The sequence below is a fragment of the Suncus etruscus genome, chromosome 13 (assembly GCF_024139225.1).
Source record: "Suncus etruscus isolate mSunEtr1 chromosome 13, mSunEtr1.pri.cur, whole genome shotgun sequence".
Lineage (NCBI taxonomy): Eukaryota > Metazoa > Chordata > Mammalia > Eulipotyphla > Soricidae > Suncus > Suncus etruscus.
Window position 1 is genome coordinate 59,060,906 of NC_064860.1, and position 21,040 is coordinate 59,081,945.

At 34.8% G+C, this 21,040-nt stretch overlaps 1 non-coding gene across 1 annotated transcript; it reads left to right on the forward strand.

Annotated features, from left to right (window-relative positions):
- Positions 1–6,977: 6,977 nt before the first annotated feature.
- On the forward strand, positions 6,978–7,142 carry LOC126026489 (U1 spliceosomal RNA). The gene has a single exon (XR_007501738.1). It is a non-coding gene; the product is annotated as a U1 spliceosomal RNA (small nuclear RNA).
- Positions 7,143–21,040: the final 13,898 nt, after the last annotated feature.

Sequence of the window (21,040 nt, forward strand, 5' to 3'; positions counted from 1 at the left end):
CAAAGGTTCAACTACCAGCTCAATTAAAGAATAAAAAATTTATTTTCACACATTTATTTTAATAAAAGTGATAGCGTGTGAGTCAAAGTTATGTGAAGAGATTTGTTTTTCAGCAATGAGGGGACAGGCTCTTAAGTAATGCATTAGAACAATTAATCTAGAGCATCATTTAGATGTAGAGAAAGTCAAGAACTAGTGCAGCAATGTAAGAGTGAAAAAACTGTTCTGGCATCTAACACAGAGACTGTCAGTAGAAATTAAAAGATAAAAGAGCAGTAATTTACTAAAAAAATGTTTGTGAAAACAAATGGGAGCAGGTGGATGGAAGCCAAGATGTTGTTTGGTTTTGTTGTTGTTGTTGATATCTGATGAGTTGGCAATGCTTCTGATTGAATGACCAAACTTTCACAGCATCAACATCCAAATTTCCAGCCTTCAATCTTTCTTGTTTCTGTAAATTAGTTCTAAGTCTTGTATATTACCACATTAGAAAGAGAATATGAAGTATGGATAGAGCTCAAATATTTAAATGCACTTGTCAAACTAAAAGATATCCCTTTAGAGGTTGAAGTAATAATACAGTAGATAAGATGCTTATCTTGCATATAGAGTTAATTTCGATTCAATATCCAATACCTCATATGGTCCCCAAGCCCACCAAGAGTGGACTCTGAGCACAGAGCTAGGAGGAAGCCCTGAGCACCACAAAGTGTGCCCACCTCAAATAAAAACGAGAGCTCTTTACTAATAGCATTATTATTGTGTGTTATCAGCCATGTGCAGTAATGTTGGCATTTATTAAATAGTAATTCTCCTGAAAATATTAAGGTAAAAAAGTAAATGTGTCTGACATTAGGTGAAGCAAGTTAAAATGAATTATCAAGACTTTTGGTTTTAGTAGAAATAAAGATAAACAAATGGAACTACATTAAATTGGGAAGTATTTGCACTTCAAAAAAATAAGAACCAGAGTACAAACACCAGCCATAGATTGGGGCAAACTATTCATTCAATAACCACTTGATAAAGTATTAATATCTAATATCTATAAAGTACTAGAGATAAAATATCTAAGGCACTGTAGAGCTTAACAACAACAAAAAAGTCTAACCCCATGCAAAAATGAGAAGAAGAGGAGCAGACATTTCCTCGAATACAGATGGCCAAAGGCACGTGAAAAAATTCCCCCTCCTAATTAATCATCAGAGGGATGCAAATCAAAACTACAATGAGCTTTTATCTCGTACCATAGAGAGACTGGCACACATCAAGAAGAGCTAGAACAATCAGTGCTGGCATGGAAGCAGAGAGAAAGAATTCTTGATCATTGCCTGTATGAATATAAACTGGCCCAGCCTTTTTATAAAACAATATAGACATTACTCAAAACTTAAGAGATTGAAATCCAATTGGACCCAGTATTACTGCCCCTGGGATTATACCCTAGGAACCCAAAAACATAGTGCAGAAAAGGTACTGCACTCCTATGTTCATTGCAGCATTGATAGCCAGAAACTGGAAACAACAATACAGTGGATTGTGGATAAGGATTTTTATTCATAAATTATAAATAAATAAATATTATAAAGATACACAATAGATTATACAGCTGCTAGCAAAATTAAGTCATGACATTTTCTTATACATTGATGGTATGGTGAGTATCATGCTGAACAAAATGAACAAGAGGAAGAGAGATAGACATAGAAAGCTCACACCCTTTTGTGGGATATAAAAGGTAGTAAGATAATTTTACCCAAATACAATAGAGTTGAGGACCAGGAAGACTGGTTCATAGTAGAAAGTTTGCCACAAATATCAGGGAGTGCAATTAGAGCAGAGAAGGGACCGCTGTGACAATAATCGTTGGGAATGATCCCTCTGAACAAGAAATGAGTGCTAAAAGTGGGTAAAATGATATGCATGATATTCCTTTAGTAACCATATTGCAAACCAATGTTTAAAGGGGAAAAAGAGAAGAGAGATACAGAGAGAGAGAGAGAGAGAGAGAGAGAGAGAGAGAGAGAATAAAACTGCCTACCTTAGAGGCAGAGGGACGATGGGAAGCAAACTGGAAACACTGGTGGTGCAAAATATGCACTGGTGAAGGGACGGATATTGGACATTGTATTATGGAAACTCAATCATGAGCAACTTTATACTTATATATCCCATTGATTCAAAATGAGCTTTTAAAAAAGACTCTTGATTTTACTTTTTAAATTAATATCTTTAATCACCATGGTTACAAACATGTTTGTAGTTGGGTTTCAATAATAAAAAGAACACCCCCTCTTCATCAGTGTAACATTCCCACCACCAATGCCCCCCATCTCGTCCTCCCCCACCCTCTGCTTGTATTTGAGACAGGCATTCTATTTCTCTCACTCACTACCATTGTCAAGGACTCTTTAATTTAATAGCATTCTGTCTTTAGGGTGTTTACCTGGCCTGAACTCCTATATTGAAACTCCAATGACTTATTAATATCCTTTCTCTTCAAAGTAACACTCTTCTTTTCAACCTTGTGATTCTGTGATGCCCCCTTACATTTCACAGCTTTCTGCAATGGTCCATTCTGAACAAATTGTAGCACCCCAAAATAAACTAAATCCAAGGTATCACTTTAATTTGATCGTGAAGCCCTGCAAAACTTTGTGCAGAAAAAAAAATACACTCTTTCAAAGTTCATATATAGTATCTGCACTCTCCTTTGGCTGAATCACTTTACTAAAATGCCACTGTCTTTCACTACTAGTTTCAAAAAAAGAAAAAAAAAATCTTTCTATTACCTGAGCTTTAAAAGGTTCAGACACATAGTAAGGTAGTGATGATTTATTCATAGCAAACCTATAAATCTAAGTTTCAGCTTGCGAGAGTGAAAACAATGGGATCCTTTAAAAATAAAAATATATGTATGTCTCAGAAGAACTGTAGCAGACTTTTCCTATTTGAAACATGCTTTCCTCTCTTATTAGATGATAAAATTTTCAATCAAAATCATATCAATTATTAGATTTAAATCTTATACCAGTGAAAAGCAATTTGCTTTTCCCATCACCTGTATCTTCAAATCATGAATTCCAGATTTATCTAAAGATTTTTCTGATTGTCTTCACTTATTTCTAACCCTTAGTGTAACCAAACCAGTGTACTAATTCCAACCAATTCTTTACCTGCAGTTACTCTTAAAAGAAACAGTGAGAAAAAGTAAAAGCATCATATTTTTCCTAAGCCAAGAAATCTCCCAAATGCTAATACTATCTACTTTGGTAATAAATATCACTAAATATTTATACTAAATACATAATATAATTTTCTACCCATCTACTTATCTTTATTATTACATATAGTCCATTACAGAGTAAGTTTGAGAATTATAAGCGTAAGTGTAATATGTGTGTGATATATCTGAAAAATTCCTTTAAACATTTCGCTTTTCTATAAGTCTTAGTAACTTCAAAATTCTCTTTGGTTGAAATATTTGTATAAATATTCAGAAATGAATATGCTTTCTAAAAGCATTAGAAAGTGTTCCTTGTTCACAACTTTTTCTTCACTATAAAAGAATTTTGTTTTCTAAAGTGAAGACTAAATTGTTATGTTTTTCACCTAATCTTGCTTAAATAGTGCTGTCAAAGTTTGAGGTATTGTTTTCATAATGCAGTTCTAAAGAGCTTTCGTGGAAGCATCGAAAATATCAACACTTTAAAGCTTCTTTAAAAAAAAAAGCAAGGATTTTCTAAGTGTTATATCACTCTAAAAAGTTTGATTTTTTTTTAATTTTTGTTGTTTTGGGAGTCACACCCAGCAATGCTCAGGAGTTACTCCTGGCTCTGAGCTCAGAAATCACTCCTGGCAGCCTTGGGTGATCATATGCGTTGCCAGGGATCAAACCTGGGTCCGTTCCAGATTGGCTGCAAGCAAGGCAAATGCCCTACCTCTGTGCTATCACTCTGGCCCCTAAAACATTTGATTTTCAAGTCTTTAGATTTTCCAGTTATAACAATGATTGATTTGCATTATTTCAAAAAACTTACCTCGGAGAAAAAGATAGTATAAATTGGCTATTTTTGTGAAATAGTCACTCTTTATTAACTTAAGTGAATTTTTATAACATTATATAGAACATTAGGGTTTTAGATAAAGATCACTTAGACTAGTATGAAGAGTTTAAATATGGTACACAGATGACAAAGATAATAAGGTGCAGTGTTGATTTATAAAACATCCCAGCTCTAGATTTTTACCAGATGAGTTCTTTAGTTACTTGCAGGAATTTTTTTACCAACCAGGTGACTTTCCAAACTTGAACTGCTTTTCTTCCTTTTTTTTTTAATCATTATATGATACAACACAATTATATAGTTGCTCATGATTGAATTTCACCCATCCCCTCAGCAATGCACATTTCCCACCACCAATATTCTCAGTTTCGTGCCCCTCCCTATCTGTCCTCTCCCCTATTTGTTTCTTCTCTCTCTCTTCCCTTTATTTTCTTTAAGACACTGTGCTTGCAATATTGTCACTGAAAATGTATCATGAATAAAACATTACCTTCTTTCAGCACCCAGTTCTTTTCCAGTTATCATTTTCAACTATTATTGTCATAGTTGTCTCTTCTCTGCCCTAATTGCACTCCCTCACTATATTTTTCCTTAAAAAAAAAGTTATTCTTTAAAATTACAAAGATATTTCTAGTTGGGCATAAGTCATAAAAAGGAGAGTCCCCTTCACCTGTGCAACCTGTGCAATTCTACTACCAATTCCCCCATTTCCCTCCTCCTCCACCCCTGCCTGTATTCAAGACAGGCATTCAATTTCTCTCACTCCTAGGATTGTCATGATTGTTGTGAGTGTAGTTATTTCTCTAACTGCACTCACTACTCTGTGTGTTAAGCTTCATATCATGGCCCGGTCCTTCTAGCCCTCATCTCTTGTCTCTAGATCTATTACAATATTGTCTTTTATTTTTCTTAAATCCCATAGATGAGTGAGACTATTATGTGTGTCTCTCTCTCCCTCTGACTTATTTAACTAAGGGTAATAGTTTCCATGTCCATACATGTATAGGAAAATTTCATGACTTCATCTTTTTTATTGTGGGCAAAGTGAAGTACAAATTTTTCACAGTGATATTTAAGGCACACAGTAGTAATGAATGAGAGATATTCCATTGTGTATATGTACCACAGTTTCTTTAGCCACTCCTCTATTGTCAGGCATCTGGGTTGTTTCCAGATTCTGGCTGTTGTAAATAGTACTGCAATAAATATAGGTGTGAGGAAGGCATTTTTTTGTTGTGTTTTTGTGTTCCTAAAGTATATCTCTAGGAATGGTATAGACGGATCATATGGGATCTCAATTTCCAGTTTTTGAGGAATCTCCATAGTGTTTTCCTTAAGGGCTGAACTAGACAGCATTCCCACCAGCAGTGAATGAGAGTTCCTTTCTCCCCACATCCCTGCCAGCACTTATTGTTCTTGTTCTTTGTAATGTGTGCCAGTCACTGCGGCATAAGATGATATCTCATTCTAGTTTTAATTTGCATCTCTCTGATGATTAATTTTTTTCATGTGCCTTTTGGCCATTTGTCTTTCTTCTTGGAGAAATTGTTCATTTCTTCTCCCTCCCTTTTTTATATGATATTGGGCCACAACAGGTGACACTGAGGAATTGCTATTCACTCAGGAATTGCTCCTGACGAATCATATGGGATGCTGGGGGATAAAACAGTGGTCTGTCCTGTGTCAGCCACGTGAAAGGCAAATACCATACCATTACATCATAGCTCTGACTCCTCTTCTCCCCATTTTTTTTTCTTGTACTAAACTGACTCTGTGATTTCTACCCTAAAAGCGCATTTAGATGAGGACTCCCTTGGTGCCTGGGTTTATAACAACATGCTTCGATTATGTAATAAAAGTAAAAATGCTATAGATAATTTAAGTGTTTACCATGCTGGACTGTGCTCAGAGTTTACTCCTGGATCTGTGTTTAGGGATTATTCCTGGTAATGCTCAGCGGACCAAACCCAGATCAAGTACATGTAATTCAGCCCCTGCCAGTTGTTCTATTTCTCCAGCCCCTTAAATTTTTATATTGCATCCAATTAATTTTAACCACTTGGAAAATATCAATAAACTATTAATTCTTAGATTTATATTTTCAGGGAAGAAACTGTCTCCTTAGTTAATTTTTATTTTATTCAGAAATGAAGTAATATTTATTGAAAATAAGTTCAGAATGAATGAAACTAGAGGGAAAGTAGTCATATATACAAACAACCTCTACATTTTAGCTATATGATTTATATAAACCAAAAAATAAAGGATGTTTGGACCTGAACTATTCACTGAATGAAATTGTATTCATGCAGAAATCAGAAACAGTTAAACTCAATTATCTGTGATTAAAAAAGTGATAAGGCAATGTTTCAACATAGCAAAAATTAGAAAATCAATGGACCAAATTGTTTGCTGATATTTTATTTCTTTTGAAATTAGCAAAGAATTCTATGCAGCAGATACTGAAACTCAATATTGTCTTGAAATTAAAAAGTCTAAAACCTAATATTGTTTTCAAGTGTGTTTGTTTACTTGAAAAAGCATTAGTAATAAAAGGGTATTTCTGGAACATTTCATCTATTTTAATAGGTTGTTTTCAAAGGGTAACTAGACTAGGATAATTTTGAATCATTTATCTGGAACCAATATGCCAAGAAGTAGCTTACAATAAAATCTGATTTCACCATCCCTATCATTATAAAAATTGGAACAATTTACACAGGAGAAATCACAAGACATAAGTGGTAAATGGCTCCCAATTATAATACCTCGGGTAATCTATATTTCACTGGAATAATAGTTCTCTATGATTGTTTTCCCATCTTCCCCCAAACAAATGCACTTACTTAAGATCACACAGTGCAATGAAAAAATCTGTATATTGATTTGACCTTTAAAATTCAGAAAACTATATTTACTTGGCAAGGGTGATACCATGATTACAAATATGGTTTTCCCAGAGTGAGGCTTGCCCATTCAACTCCAAAAATGCTGACCTCTACAATTTCCCCTAAATATGGAACACCCAACTGCATAATATGTAATAGTAGAGGGCAACATTAGTGTACTCCTCTATATAAAAATAAATTAAAATAAAATTCAGAAACTGTCCCATAATCACTCACAGATCTGTATCAACTGTTTCAAACTCCAGATTATTTTAGTCGACTCCATGTTGACCTACAATGTGCAACATAATACCAAATAAACCAAGTATCTTTCATATAATTTTTATGTAGAAATTACAGAAATTTCAAATTATAAAAACTCTTAAGTTCAATGTCTAATGTTACCCTTTTTCTCTATAAACTAAAAAAATTTCCAGGAAGTTTCTTTGTCAATATAATTTATATAGAGATTTGTTTATTTGCTCCTTCTTAGCCTGAAAAGGACAAATGGGAGTTTAATCTTATAAATTCCTGGATTTTCTTGGGAACTATAATGTGCTTTAATGTATATTCTCAATAAAACTTTTTATTCATATTAATATTTTTGAAATAGATATAATACCTGTACCTATTCAAATTCTAAAATGCAATGACTAGATTTTAACTTTATGTATTTATAAAAATCATAAAAATATCAGGCTATCAGCTTAGAAAGCATTTTTATCTAATTTTCCATCTAGGTTATAGCTAAAAGTACTTGAGCACATGTTGAATTACTGCAAAATTTATCATATTTTCATAAAAGATAAACATAATTATTTAAATTTCCAGCTCTTAGAAAACTGTTATTTTCAATAAATTTGCAATGAGCTCTTAGACAAATCTCTCAATTATCACACTGCAGAGTTCTATGTTGACTGACCATGTTTACATGACTTGACCCTTCAGATATCTACACCACACTGTTTCCTTTCCTTTTACTTCAATTATCTTTTTCCAACTCAAGTATTCTTGAAAAAAACCTAATATGCCTGTTTCTCACACAAATATCTTTAATATTTGATGTTTCAATCTCACTGAATCAACACAAAATACTTGTTTGATAATGTAACTAGCCCAAATTAAATTTTTTTAAATTTTATATTACTGGGTTTCAGCAATAGTATAGTGGGTAGAGTGTTTGCCTTACACATGGTCAACCAGGTTCAATCCTCAGCATCTCATATGGTCCCTGGGGCCAGCCAGGAGTGATTCCTAAGCATAGTGCCAGGCGTAATCCCTAAGTACAGCTGTGTGTGGCCCCAAAGCAAAGAAACTTAAAAAGAAATCTCTGTTTTATGCCAAGATAACTGCATAGTGGCATAGGACACTCAAGCCAATAATTACTGGCTTATGGCTCTTTCAAGTGTCAGATACTGGCATTGAGCTACTTAAGTGCTCCACTAAGCTGGTAAGTTACAAAAGGATGCAAGTATGGACTCGGGGCAACGCTATAATTCTGTCACCAATTTTCTCATAGTGAAGTTAGAAGTATTAACATGAATTAGCAAACATGTGAAAAGAAACTACTTTAAGAATGATTTAAGAAAGATAACCCTCAGTATGAAAGCCTAGGACCGTGTTTCACATAGTAGGTATACTGTCTTGAGGAGTGATAGAATGATCCAGATATTTGTAGTAGTCTCAGAGCAATTGAATAAGAAGTGGGGAACGAAAATTTTACTCATCCTGGGACTAAAAAAAAGCTCTATCCTAGGTTTTGGTCTACTATCCGTACAACAAACAAGATCTCTAATTCCAGAGATCTGACTGAGACAATCGCAACTGAACAGGTCTTCTGGAAACATAAAGAAAAACTATATCCCTGGCTCCATCCTAGGAGAAGCGCAATGACCATGACCACCAACAACAGAAGATGGATTAAAACGACACGGAAGGAACAGAATTCCTAGAACCATAAAGAAAGGCTTCCACTCCTTCACCTGTGCAGCTACCAAGATCTCTAGATACAGAGGTCTGACTTTATCACCCATGACGAAGCAGAAGTCTTCCATACACCACAAAAGCACCGAGGGGAGAGTAAATGAATAGACAAGGAGTCTACAGTCAATTCCATGACACTATACTTCAAGGGTGGAGAAACCCTGTATCTCCTAAGCCAAGGGAATTCCCTCTCTAATGCCCCAATATTTACTATGCCTGTGCAGGAAAAAAAAAAAAGGTAGGGCACAAAATAATATTTTTATCTAATTATCTATTTATTTATTTTTTATTTTTATCTTTTTTGACTTCTTTGGTGTAGAATAGTTTATGTTATTTTATCTTTCTCTTTTTTTTTGCAATCTGGCATGGTCTTATTTCAGGACCGAGACTATTACGTGGTGCTTGCCTTTAGTGATGTAGTGCTCACTGAATATTTTATTTGATTTTTTTTGTATTGTGGTATTTCAATTTCTTTTTTCCTGTGCTCTCTCTAACTGAGGTTGAGAGCCTCTAGAAGGACTACACCCATTTTCGACTTATTTGATTTTTACCCCACTTTATTGCTTTTCTTTTCTTCAAACAAAACCACATAACTTGATCTATCTAGTTCTGCCTCTCAAACCGAGGGGGGAATAAGGGACCAACCAGATATATGATCAATAAGTAGTAAGCTAGACACAGAGAGGACCACTTATTCTAGCTGCCCAGGGGAGTGAGGGTGGGGGATCTGGGATGCAGGATGGGAACGGGGGTGGAGGGAGGGCAAATTTGGTGATGGGATTCCCCTTATTCAATGTTAATATGTACCTAAAATACTACTGTGAAAGATATGTAAGCCAATATGGTCAAATAAAAATTATAAAAATATAAATAAATAAATAAATAAATAAAAGTAGATTTATGGGAAAACACTGAATTATTTTTTCCTGAGTTCTGTGGACCTAATAATTTTAGAACCTTTGAGCAGGTCATTTACAAAACATGTTAGACTTCCTAGCTCTGATTCTAATATCAGAATGAGAAGAAACATTTGTAAAGATCTAAGCATTAGATTACTTACTATTGAGTAAATTAAATACAGTAAATCCTCACATACTAGAGTAAATACACACTTGAAAATGGCAACTTTTTAATGTATTTTTTTATTTAAGTAACATGATCATAGTTGGGTTACAGTCATAACCAGAACACCCCCCTTCACTAGTGCAACACTACCCCCTCCCCCCTTCCCATCCCCTGCCTGTATTCGAGACAGGCATTCTACTACAGTTATTTGTTTTTAAGTTCAGTAAGTTGTATTTATTTTCCTTAAAGGATAAGAGTAAAAAAAATATAGTAAAGGTGTGATAGTGGCAATCGCCATTGTTTGCATAGGTCCAGAAAAATGGGGAAAATGGAAAAAAAATCCTTGACCTTATTACAAAAAGGCCTCACCCCAGAAGTTTATTGGCATAAGATCGACTCTGGGTTCCAGGCATACCAGTCTGTCCAACCCGAGTCATTCTCCGGAAATGGCAACTTTAAACAAAATGGCATAAAAGAAACAGGTCTTTGAATAATGTTTAATTCTCTGGAAAAAAAAATATCTCTTCTCATTAGTGTTATGGTGAAACAATATATCAAAACAATTTTGAACAAAATCATCTGCTATATCAGTTAGCTACAATGAGTATCCTCATCTTTTGTTTTCTTTGTTCTGTTCTTTTCTCTCCTAGTACTTCTAAGTGGGAAGAGAAATGTAGATTGAAACAGAAGTGTTGGTAGCAAATGTGAGAATTATTTTTCAGGCTCTTCTATAAAATAAAAGCATTATAATGTAGTTTCTTACTGTCCTGAATGTGTATAGATTTGGTCAATATCTTTGAGTTGAGCCCTTCAAACAAGGACAAATGATAGTAGAAGTTTTCAAGATGTCTCTTAAAGATGAGATATAATTTAGACAAAGATGCTTCCCTAATTGATTTGGTCTACCTCCACTTTTAGAAAAATAGAAATTATTCAGTGCCCTTAGAAACGTATCTTCTTCAAGCCAATGAATAGAAAGCTATTCGACTAGCTGCAAGGCTATTAATGTCCACTCACACCCGTTCTGGCAGAGGATAGTATCACCCACTTTGAGAAACACTGATCTATGAAAAAAATCCAGTCCATTTTTTTCTCCTTTATCAAGTATCAATTGCTTCTATATAACTTGAGCATGAGGTGTTTCAGGTGTGTGGATTAAAACAGAGAAATGTTTCAGCAAAGCTATCAAAAAAAGTGCCTTTGCAATCTTTTTACCAAAGTGAAGTATGAGATGGAACTTCTTTATGTTATTAAATATACTAGGTAAAGTTTATAAAGTGTAACATAAGCATTACCTCATTTAATTAGAATGACAAACCTATGTGTTAGTCAATATTGTTATTTTCCTATTTTACAAATAAAAAACCTGCTAGGAGAAAAACAAATATGCTACTCATTCAAGTAATTCTATGAGGAAGTAAGTGGACAATTAAAACCCAGATGATCCAGTCCCAGTATCCAAGCTCACCTCTGCTCATCCTCACATCTAAAAACTGGTATAGAATAACAGTATTGATTGGAATTTATATTCTGCTATCTCTCAACATGTTGATAAATAATTTGCATTCTCTCAATGGAGCCTATGCTATTTGACTAAATTGAAGTAAATCTATATCCAATATGGTGTGTCGTGCCTCAGGAGCAGAGCACCACTGGCTGTCAATCACATTATTCACAAGAGTGTGGCAGGATATAGAAATAAATATAATAGTTACCTTGTTTCTTACGGCTTAATAGAGTTTTGCCAATTTATTATCCTGCTGAATGTTTGCAGCTATTTTGCAGAAAATGATTTCTTTTTTTCAATTAAAAAAAATCACATACAATTTTGTTCAACTGGTCTGAGACATTTTTCTATCAAATGGTCTAATAATTTAGTGATTTTATTTTTTAAAAAAAAAGGATCAGGAGGGCCCAGAGAGATAGCACAGTGGCGTTTGCCTTGCAAGCAGCCGATCCAGGACCAAAGGTGGTTGGTTCGAATCCCGGTGTCCCATATGGTCCCTCGTGCCTGCCAGGAGCTATTTCTGAGCAGACATCCAGGAGTAACCCCTGAGCACCGCAGGGTGTGCCCCCCCCCAAAAAAAAAGAAAAAAAAAGGATCAGGAAACAATTTTTTATGTGTGAATGAGTGAATTATAAAATAAATGAATACATAGCTTTAAATTTCTCCTTGTCTTGAAGTTAGAGAGGTTATATAGTATGCCTACAAACTATACATAAATACATACATATTTATACATACATACATATACTTGCATATGGTTAACACATATGCTGTTCCCAGCATCCAATATGGTACCCTACTACCACCTGGAATTTCTGACTGCAGAAAGAGGAGCATGGTTTGACCATTGCCAAGTATAGGCCATAAACAGCAGCAAAAAAAATAATTTTCTTCATTGGATTCTATCTTATTCAGATTAATATACTTTATTTCCACATATAGAGATATATATTCCAAAATACATCAATGAACATAATAAAAAGCTCATTCCATTTTTATCTTCCCAAGAGTATTTCTGCTATTACTAATGTAGAGGTTTTTATTGTTTAGGTTTTCCAAAAATCCTCAAAGAAGATTTAATGTAGTAGACATACAGTATAGTAATACATATTGATTTAGACCTTTGACACCACTCAGAGTAGAAGCTAATACTTTTGCTTTTAAAACCAATTTACATAGTGTTCATGATAACAAGAGCATTTGTCAGAACTGTCTCCAGAACATAATAAATAATTTGAATATATATGACCCAATATGTTTTTGCAAGATAACCAAAAAATAAGAAAATAAAATATCCAACTTATGTATTCTCGGCCACTAGATTATGGCATTACAGTGTTTAATTTACTTATTAGTTATTATTTCTAGTTTATTAAATAATCAATAGGCAAAACAATGTGACATGTCTTTTAATCAGAAAAAATAAAGGAAATTTCTAACTATATATAAAGAATAATTGACATCCACCTTCAATATTCCAACTAACAAAAACATTAAGTCAAGAAGTATTTTTAGATTAAATAGCACACATAAAGTGCCTAATGGCCTATCACTTAGGAAGAAGTTAATCAATATTGTCTCTCATTTCTTACTCTGTGTTTCATATTGACAATATATTAATTCCTTAAGTCCTTGTGATTTTCCAGTATAGACAGTATCAAAAGTACTTAAATTAAACAAGAGATCTTTATTATTATTGCATAATATTTTCCATGAGAGGAAAAGTTTGCAATTATTGACTAGCAATTCTCTTCATAATATTAGCATAGTATTAGAGTATAAAAGCAGATTAATCTAATGTCAGGTGAAGGAAGTTAATATGTTGCCCAAGATTCTTAGATTTTAAGTTTTCTGTCCTCAAGGTGTTCTTTCATCAGCTTCTATAAATTGAAACCCAAGACAACAATGAAATGGTCAGGAGGAGGTAATTAGGAATATGAACAGAAATGAGTGAAAACTGAATATTAGTGCTTTTATAAAAGAGACTCATGACTTTCCATGTGAGTATTCAGTGTAAAGACTTCTACAACTTATCAAAGACTATATTGGCATTTGATGCTAGAAAATCTCCAGAATTTGTGAGAATTTCTTACGTGTGCTTTATGAATCTATTGGACTTTACTACAGTGGTCACAATGGAAACAAAATGTATGAGTCCTAATGTTGTTAGTGTCTCCACATTCACTAGTCCAATTTCCAAAGTCCCTTTAAATGCTGAACAAAAACAATGATGCATTTTCCACCCCTTATAGGTACAAGCCTCTGAGACTTGAATGTTGGAGCCAAGGCAAGGTAGAAGTTCTTTCTTTGGGAGATTACAGGACTCACTATATGTTCCAGGAAATCTATAATTCTAAGCCATTTACAGATACTCTGCTTCAAGATTTGTACTTTTTATATGTCAGAAAAACTATATTTCTGCTTTGATTAAAACTCATAATGTGAGAAAGGGCTTAAAATTTAAAAATAAATTTTAAAAATTTATTAAATATATTGGGAGCTGGAGTGACAGCACAGTGGTAAAGTGTTTGCCTAGCATGCAGTTGACCTGGGACAGACCTGGGATGGACCTGGATTCAATCTCCAGCATCTTATATGGTATCCTAAGCCTGCCAGGAGTGATTTCTTAGTGCAGAATCAGGAGTAACCCCTTAGCACTACTGTGTGTGGCCAAAAATATTAAATATAAAAGTTAAGAGAAAAAGAAATAAACATATTAGAACCGAGCTCTTCTTGCAATCTTTAACTCTGGGATATCTATAAGGGGACATTTTTAGACTGATGATTATAATAATATAGAATAATAAAGAAGTAATAGGTTGGTTCAGTTTTGTTTATGCAGTTTATGTACTAAATATTATTTATGTACTAAATATTATGTAATTTATGTTACTAAATATTTCTAAAAAAACAATGAGTAAAATTATATATTGGTGAATTATTATACATGTAACAAGATTATTTCTAATAATTTTCTATAAAAGTCAGGGTTTGCTTAGTCTAGGGTTTGATCTACGACCTGCACCACAACCATGATCTCTAATTCCAGAGGTCTGACTGAGACAATAGGAACTGAATGGGTCTTCTGGTAAAATAACGAAAGAGGCTACCCCAGGCTCCATCCTAGGATCAGTGCAAAGACCAAGACCACCATCCACAGAAGACGGATTAAAATGACACTGAGGGAACAGAACTTCTAGAACCACAAAGACTTCATCATAAGTTCCACTCTTTGACCTGTGCAGATACCAAGATCTCTAGATACAGAGGTCTGACTTTATCACCCAGGACGGAGCAGAAGTCTTCCATGCACCACAAAAGCACCAAGGGGAGAGTAAATGAACCTGAAAGGAGTCTATAGTTGAGACCATGACAATATACTTCAAGGGGGGAGAAACCCTGTATCTCTTAGGCATTGGGGTCATTCCTTTTCGAATGACCCCAATATATACAGTGCCTATGCAGGAAAGAAAAAAAAAGGCAAAAAGTACAAAACATTTTTTTATTTTATTATTATTATTTTATTGTTGATTTCTCTGTTTTGGTGTGGTTATTGAAGTTGTTGTCTCCATTTTTATTTATTTATTTTATGTTTCTTCTTTTCTCTTCTTCCTTTATGCGTTAAGACATGTTTTTCATCTCAAGACCATGGCTTTTATGTGGTGCTTATTTTTATTGTTGGAATGCTCACTGGATTTTTTATTTGACACTTCTTTTTCGTACTGTTGTGGTGTTTCACATTCTTTTTCCCCTTCCTCTCTCAAACTGAGGATGAGAGCCTCTAGAAGGACTACGCCCATTTTCAGCATATTTGACTTTTACCCCAGTTTATTACTTTTCTTTTCTTCAAACAAAACCACATAACTTGAACTATCTAGTTCCGCCTCCCAATTAGAGGGGGAAATAAGGGAGGTACCAAGACCAAACAGGTGTAAGATCACTAAGTAGTAAGCTAGGCACAGAGGGGACCACTCAGTCTAGCAGCCCGGGGGATGAGGAGAGAAGATATGGTAGGCAGAACGGGAGCGGAGGTGGAGGGAGGACAATTAGGTGGTGGGAATTCCCCTGATTTTATGTTAATATGTACCTAAAATATTATTGCCAGCGATATGTAAGCTACAATGATTAAAATAAAAATTATTTTTAAAAAAGTCAGGGTTTGGGGCTGGAGAGATAACATGGAGGTAAGGCGTTTGCATTACATGCAGAAAGACAGTGGTTCGAATCCCGGCATCCCATATGGTCCTCTGAACCTGCTAGGAGAGACTTCTGAGCATAGAGCCAAGAGTAACTCCTGAGCTGCCGGGTGTGACCCAAACCCCCCTCCAAAAAAATGAGTCAGAGTTTGTTGTGTTTTGTTTGTTTCTGGGCCACACTGGGTGGTTCTCAGGGGTTGCTCTTGGCTCTGTGCTCAGAAATCACTCTTGGAACGTTCAGGGAACCAAACGGAATGCCTGGGTTCAAACTAGGGTCCACCATATACAAGACAAAAACACCCTACCAACTGTGCTATCGCTTCAGCCCCTAAAAGTCAGCTATTTAATGAAAACTATTAAAAAAGTAATATTTTGCGATTCTATCTCACATGGATTGAACCAGAAGAGGTAATGCAGAGTGAATGAGTCACAAGAAGAGGAACAGATAGGAAATGATCTCTCCCTATACGGATTATAAGGAAACATAGTAAGAGAACTTAGTATGACCAAAGAAAAGAAAACTGGAGACTGGTCTTTAGACCTGAGTTTACCTAGGTGGAGGAAAAGTACAGAAGGTGCCACTGGGATGTTGGTGGGTAAAAGTAGGCACTTCAGTGATGGGTGTGATATTAAAAATATGTATACATAAAACTATCATTGACAGTATTGTAAATCATGGTACACCTAAAATATGAGGGGAGTCACTTATTTTACTAAATAATTTCAACCAAAATGGTATGTAAGAAACACAGCAAGGAATTAAATGTCTCCAGTGAAAATAAACATTTAGACTAATGATGACAGAACTGGGGCTTCAAAGGGGAGCAGGAACGGAAAGAAAGTATCCTTCGGATGATGGTGAAGGAATCTTGGCACTTTGTGGTGACCATGCATCATATAGGCATTCCCACTCTAGAAACCAATAATATCGCAATAATTTTAGGTGGTCTGTTTTATAATCATTACATTTGCTTTTGCTTTTTCACTCACTGAAATGGACTATGATGATATAGGATTGCGGAATATAATCAATAGTAAAATTAGGGCAATTGTCTGCCTGATTTTCTTCCTTCCCTGCATACCTTGCCTTTTTAACAACTCGTGAGGAACCAACGTATCACAATGTAATAAACTATTAAAGGAGGACTAAATGTATTTGCTGGCACAGAAACATGTGTCTATTCAACAGTCCCTGAGTTATCCTTAGCATGATAGATCTGAATGAACCATTATAGCTTTATCTAGTAAATGAAGCATGTCATTACACTGCATTTATAACAACAAAAAAAGACTTCCTAAAGGGCTGTTTGCTCAGAGTCTCATGGGTTCTTTAAACATGCCCACAGGAAAGTTCCCCTTGTAAGAAGCAAAGCCAATAAAATTGAAGTCTGGCATGTTATCAAACTGTTATCAAAATTCCCTGAAGTGGCTGATCTTTGTTCTCATATATTGTACATGCTTTCTTTAACTGAAAAAAAAAAAATCCCTGGTTTTCAAGGTAATCTAAGTGTTCTATGGCTTTAAGGTATTTGTTTGTTTGTTTTATCCTGCCTCATTTTGCAGGCATTTATTCTCTGGTCACAGATATTTCCAGAATCACATTCTTTATAAAATTCTTTATAAAAATTCTTTATAAAAAGATCCATCTACTACCGGGTTCAATCCTAAGCTCCTGACATGAATTTATACTATCATTACTACTATATTTTTAGTATTATATCAATGGAGCTTTCCTTTCTCTAAAAAAGCGAGAGTAGAATATGCTAAACTTCAGGAACAGGGTGCAATCTATTTTTAAGAAATTAGATGCTGAAAGCTAAAACCTAGTTCAGTATAAAAACCTCTTCTGTGGGTTTAGATTTTAAACTTTCACTCATGTTATTTTTTATAATTAATATGAATATTATTCACAGTGCTGTCAGCTAAACCACATTTCCCTCTCTTGCCCATGAGACCATTTTCATAATTTATTATTGGTGAGGGGAAGCAAAGGAAGCCTTATTTCCACAGAATGAGAAGAATAACTTTTCTTATTCCCCAAGTATTCCCCACAGAAATTTTTAAAGTTCACAGGAGAAAAGAGTTAACATTTCCCTTATTTAAATAAAGACAAAAATAGAGGTAAAATATGTAAGCTCATGAACAAGATATTCAAATGAGAGCCATAATAGATAATAGCTAATTAGATATCTAATCCGGTTCAGTTTCTAAGTTTCTATGTGGCATCAGCAAACATGTACAAGAGCACACTTCATCCTAAAATATCTTGATTATAATTCTGTTAGAATTTTTTTACAATCATTCAACTATAGGCGTGTATCTTTTATAGCCAGGGAACAAGTTTCTGACATCTTCCGCACATTTAACAAATGGCTGGAGAGTTTATTTATGTGGTTGTCTTGAGATCTTCAGAAAGGAGATATTGACACAGTACTTTCTCAGCTGTGATTGCTACTCTAAGTCAAAAATAGCATTTCCTATCATATTCCAAGGTGAGTTGCTAGACCTCCAAAATATAACTATATTCAAAAAAAAAGATGGTCAGATCCTAATTTGCAACTTTTGTTTTAGCAACCTCTTTAAGAAGTGGTTTACAAAGTGTTGAAAAAGATGAAACTGGGAATTTGGAAGAGTTACTTTGGGAAAAATTGTGGTGGGAGGACTGTAGATAGCTTTCTTTCCTCCTACTAAGTAAGAGAATTTCTTTCTTCTCCTTAAACTTGATGAGGAAAAAAAATCATACAGTTCATGTAGAGATGTTGATATATATCTCTTGATATAATGAAGTGGGAGTCGGCCATCTGTGCATCTGTGTGAAGAAACTGCAGGATACAGATCTTTGGCTGAAGAAAGCCTGCAAAGACCCTTTTAGCACCACCCCACCATGCAGGAAAAGTCATTTCCAACATCTGCCAAACTTGTGAATATGGACGGTAAGACCAGTGGGCAAAACTTGATTAGTTCCTCTGTATGATCCCAGAGAAGCTAGAAACATCACCGCCCCTCACCACCATCACCACCAACCCCTCCAAATAGTAAGAAGATAGAAACCACAGTGGAAATAAAAGCGAAGAAGCTTGTTATGTCCCGTCCACTTTATGAACACTCCAGATAGTGAGAGATCTCATGACAGGAAGAAGAGAAATGTTCACATTAGATCAAAATTAAAGATCTAATCACTAAAGATGGATTGAAGATTCAAGATTAAATATCCAATCATTAAAGATGGATTGAAGATCCAATCAAGATCCAATATATCTCCAGGCATACCCATGATGGGAATGGAGTATTGGAAAGCAAAAGTGAAAATATAAGTGAGCAGAGATTTTCCCCAAGGAAATCAGAACAGTTAGTATCATTTCATATAAATTAGTATAAATTTGAAGGAAAAGAAACAGAAAAAAATTAAAGTTGTAAATATTGGTCTCACTTGTTCTATCTTCCAATTAAAAAAAAATTCCTAGGGGCCAGAGAGGTGGTGCTAGAGGTAAGGCGTCTGCCTTGCAAGCGCTAGCCTAGGATGGACTGTGGTTCAATCCCCTGGCATCCCATATGGTCCACCCAAGCCAGGGGCGATTTCTGAGGGCATAACCAGGAGCATAAAATGGGTGTGTCCCCCAAAATAATAATAATTCCTTGTGTACTTCTCTCAGAATGAAATGTAGGTTTTCTAATAAAATAATAAAATGACAGAACCACATAACTTGAACCTCTTGTTCTGCCTCAAAAATTGAGGGAGAAATAATGGAGGGTACCAAGACCAAACAGTAGTATGAACATCGAGTAGAAATAAAAAATGTTCAAACTTAAACTCCAAATCCAAAGCCAACGACAACAGAATCGATACCCAATCTACAACAAGATAGACACAGAGGGGACCACTTATACTGGCAGCCCAAGGGGCAAAGGTGGGATGATATGGGATGCATGCTGGGAACAGGGGTGGAGGGAGGACAACATTGGTGGTGGGAATGCCCCTGATTCTATGTTACTATGTACCTAAACTATTACTGTGAAAGATTTGTAATCCACTTTGGTCAAAATAAAAATTATTTAAAACATAATAATATGGCTTATTAAAAATGGAGTTTAAGTTACATATATATAAATATTAAAATTCTCTACTAAATTGGTTTTTGGTTTTTAACTTTCTTTAAGATTCTTGTGGTAGGAATAATATAGGTTCAGATTTTTCTGATCTTCGAAGGGCTCACTCAAAGAATACATTAATGTCTCCATAAATTCTGCAAAGCATGTTTGAATGAAAGAATAATAATACTTTAGTGTTGGTTGTGGTGTGGTATTTTGGAAAGATGTGAAAATTTACCCCAAACATATATCCTGTTGTGTAAACTGTTATCTCAATAGCGATAAACAGAAAGAAAAAGAAATAAAAAGGTTGTAAGAGAAATTTTACATAGCAGAGTAGATAGGAAAATATCATCTGCTTCTAAAATTTTCAACTCACAATGATTTTCACTGCCATTTTGTTTTATTATTTTTTAATTTTTATTTTGATCATAATGGCTTACATATCTTTCACAGTAGTATTTTAGGTACATATTAACACTGAATCAGGGGAATACCCATCACCAAATTTGTCCTCCTCCCATCCCCGTTCCCTTTCTGCAACCCATATCCCCCACCATCATCCCCCAGGCTGCTAGAGTAGGTGAACCCCTCTTTGTCTAGCTTACTATTAGTGATCATATATCTGTTTGGTCCTGGTACCCTCCCTAGTTTCCCCCTCTATTTAAGAGGCGGAGCTAGACAAATCGAGTTATGTGGTTTTGTTTGAAGGAAAGAAAAGCATAGAATGGGGTACAAAATAAGGAAAATAAAGAAGTCAAATATGCTGAAAATGAACGGAGTCCTTCTAGTGGCTTTCAACCTCAGTTTGAGAGAGAATATGAAAAAGGTAATTGAAACACCACAACAATACAGAAAGAAATATCAAATTAAATATCCAGTGAGCACTACAGCAATAAAAACAAGCACCACATAGTGTCTTGGTTCTGAAATCAAATCATGCCAGAGTGCAAAAAGAAAGAGAAAGAGAAGATAAAATAAAATAAAATAATATTGGAGACATCAACTTCAATATCTATACCAAAATAAAGACGTCAAAAAAATCGATCAATCGATATATAAATATGTGGAAAAATGATTGTTTTTTTTCTTTTTCTTTTTTTTCTTTTTCCCCCTGCATAGGCACAGTAACTTTGGGGGATAATTTATTATTTTTTATTATTTTATTTTATTACTGTTTCTTTTTATTCGGACATAATTTATTGAGCTGGATAAACTGCCCTTCGTTCTGGGGTCTCCGGGCTG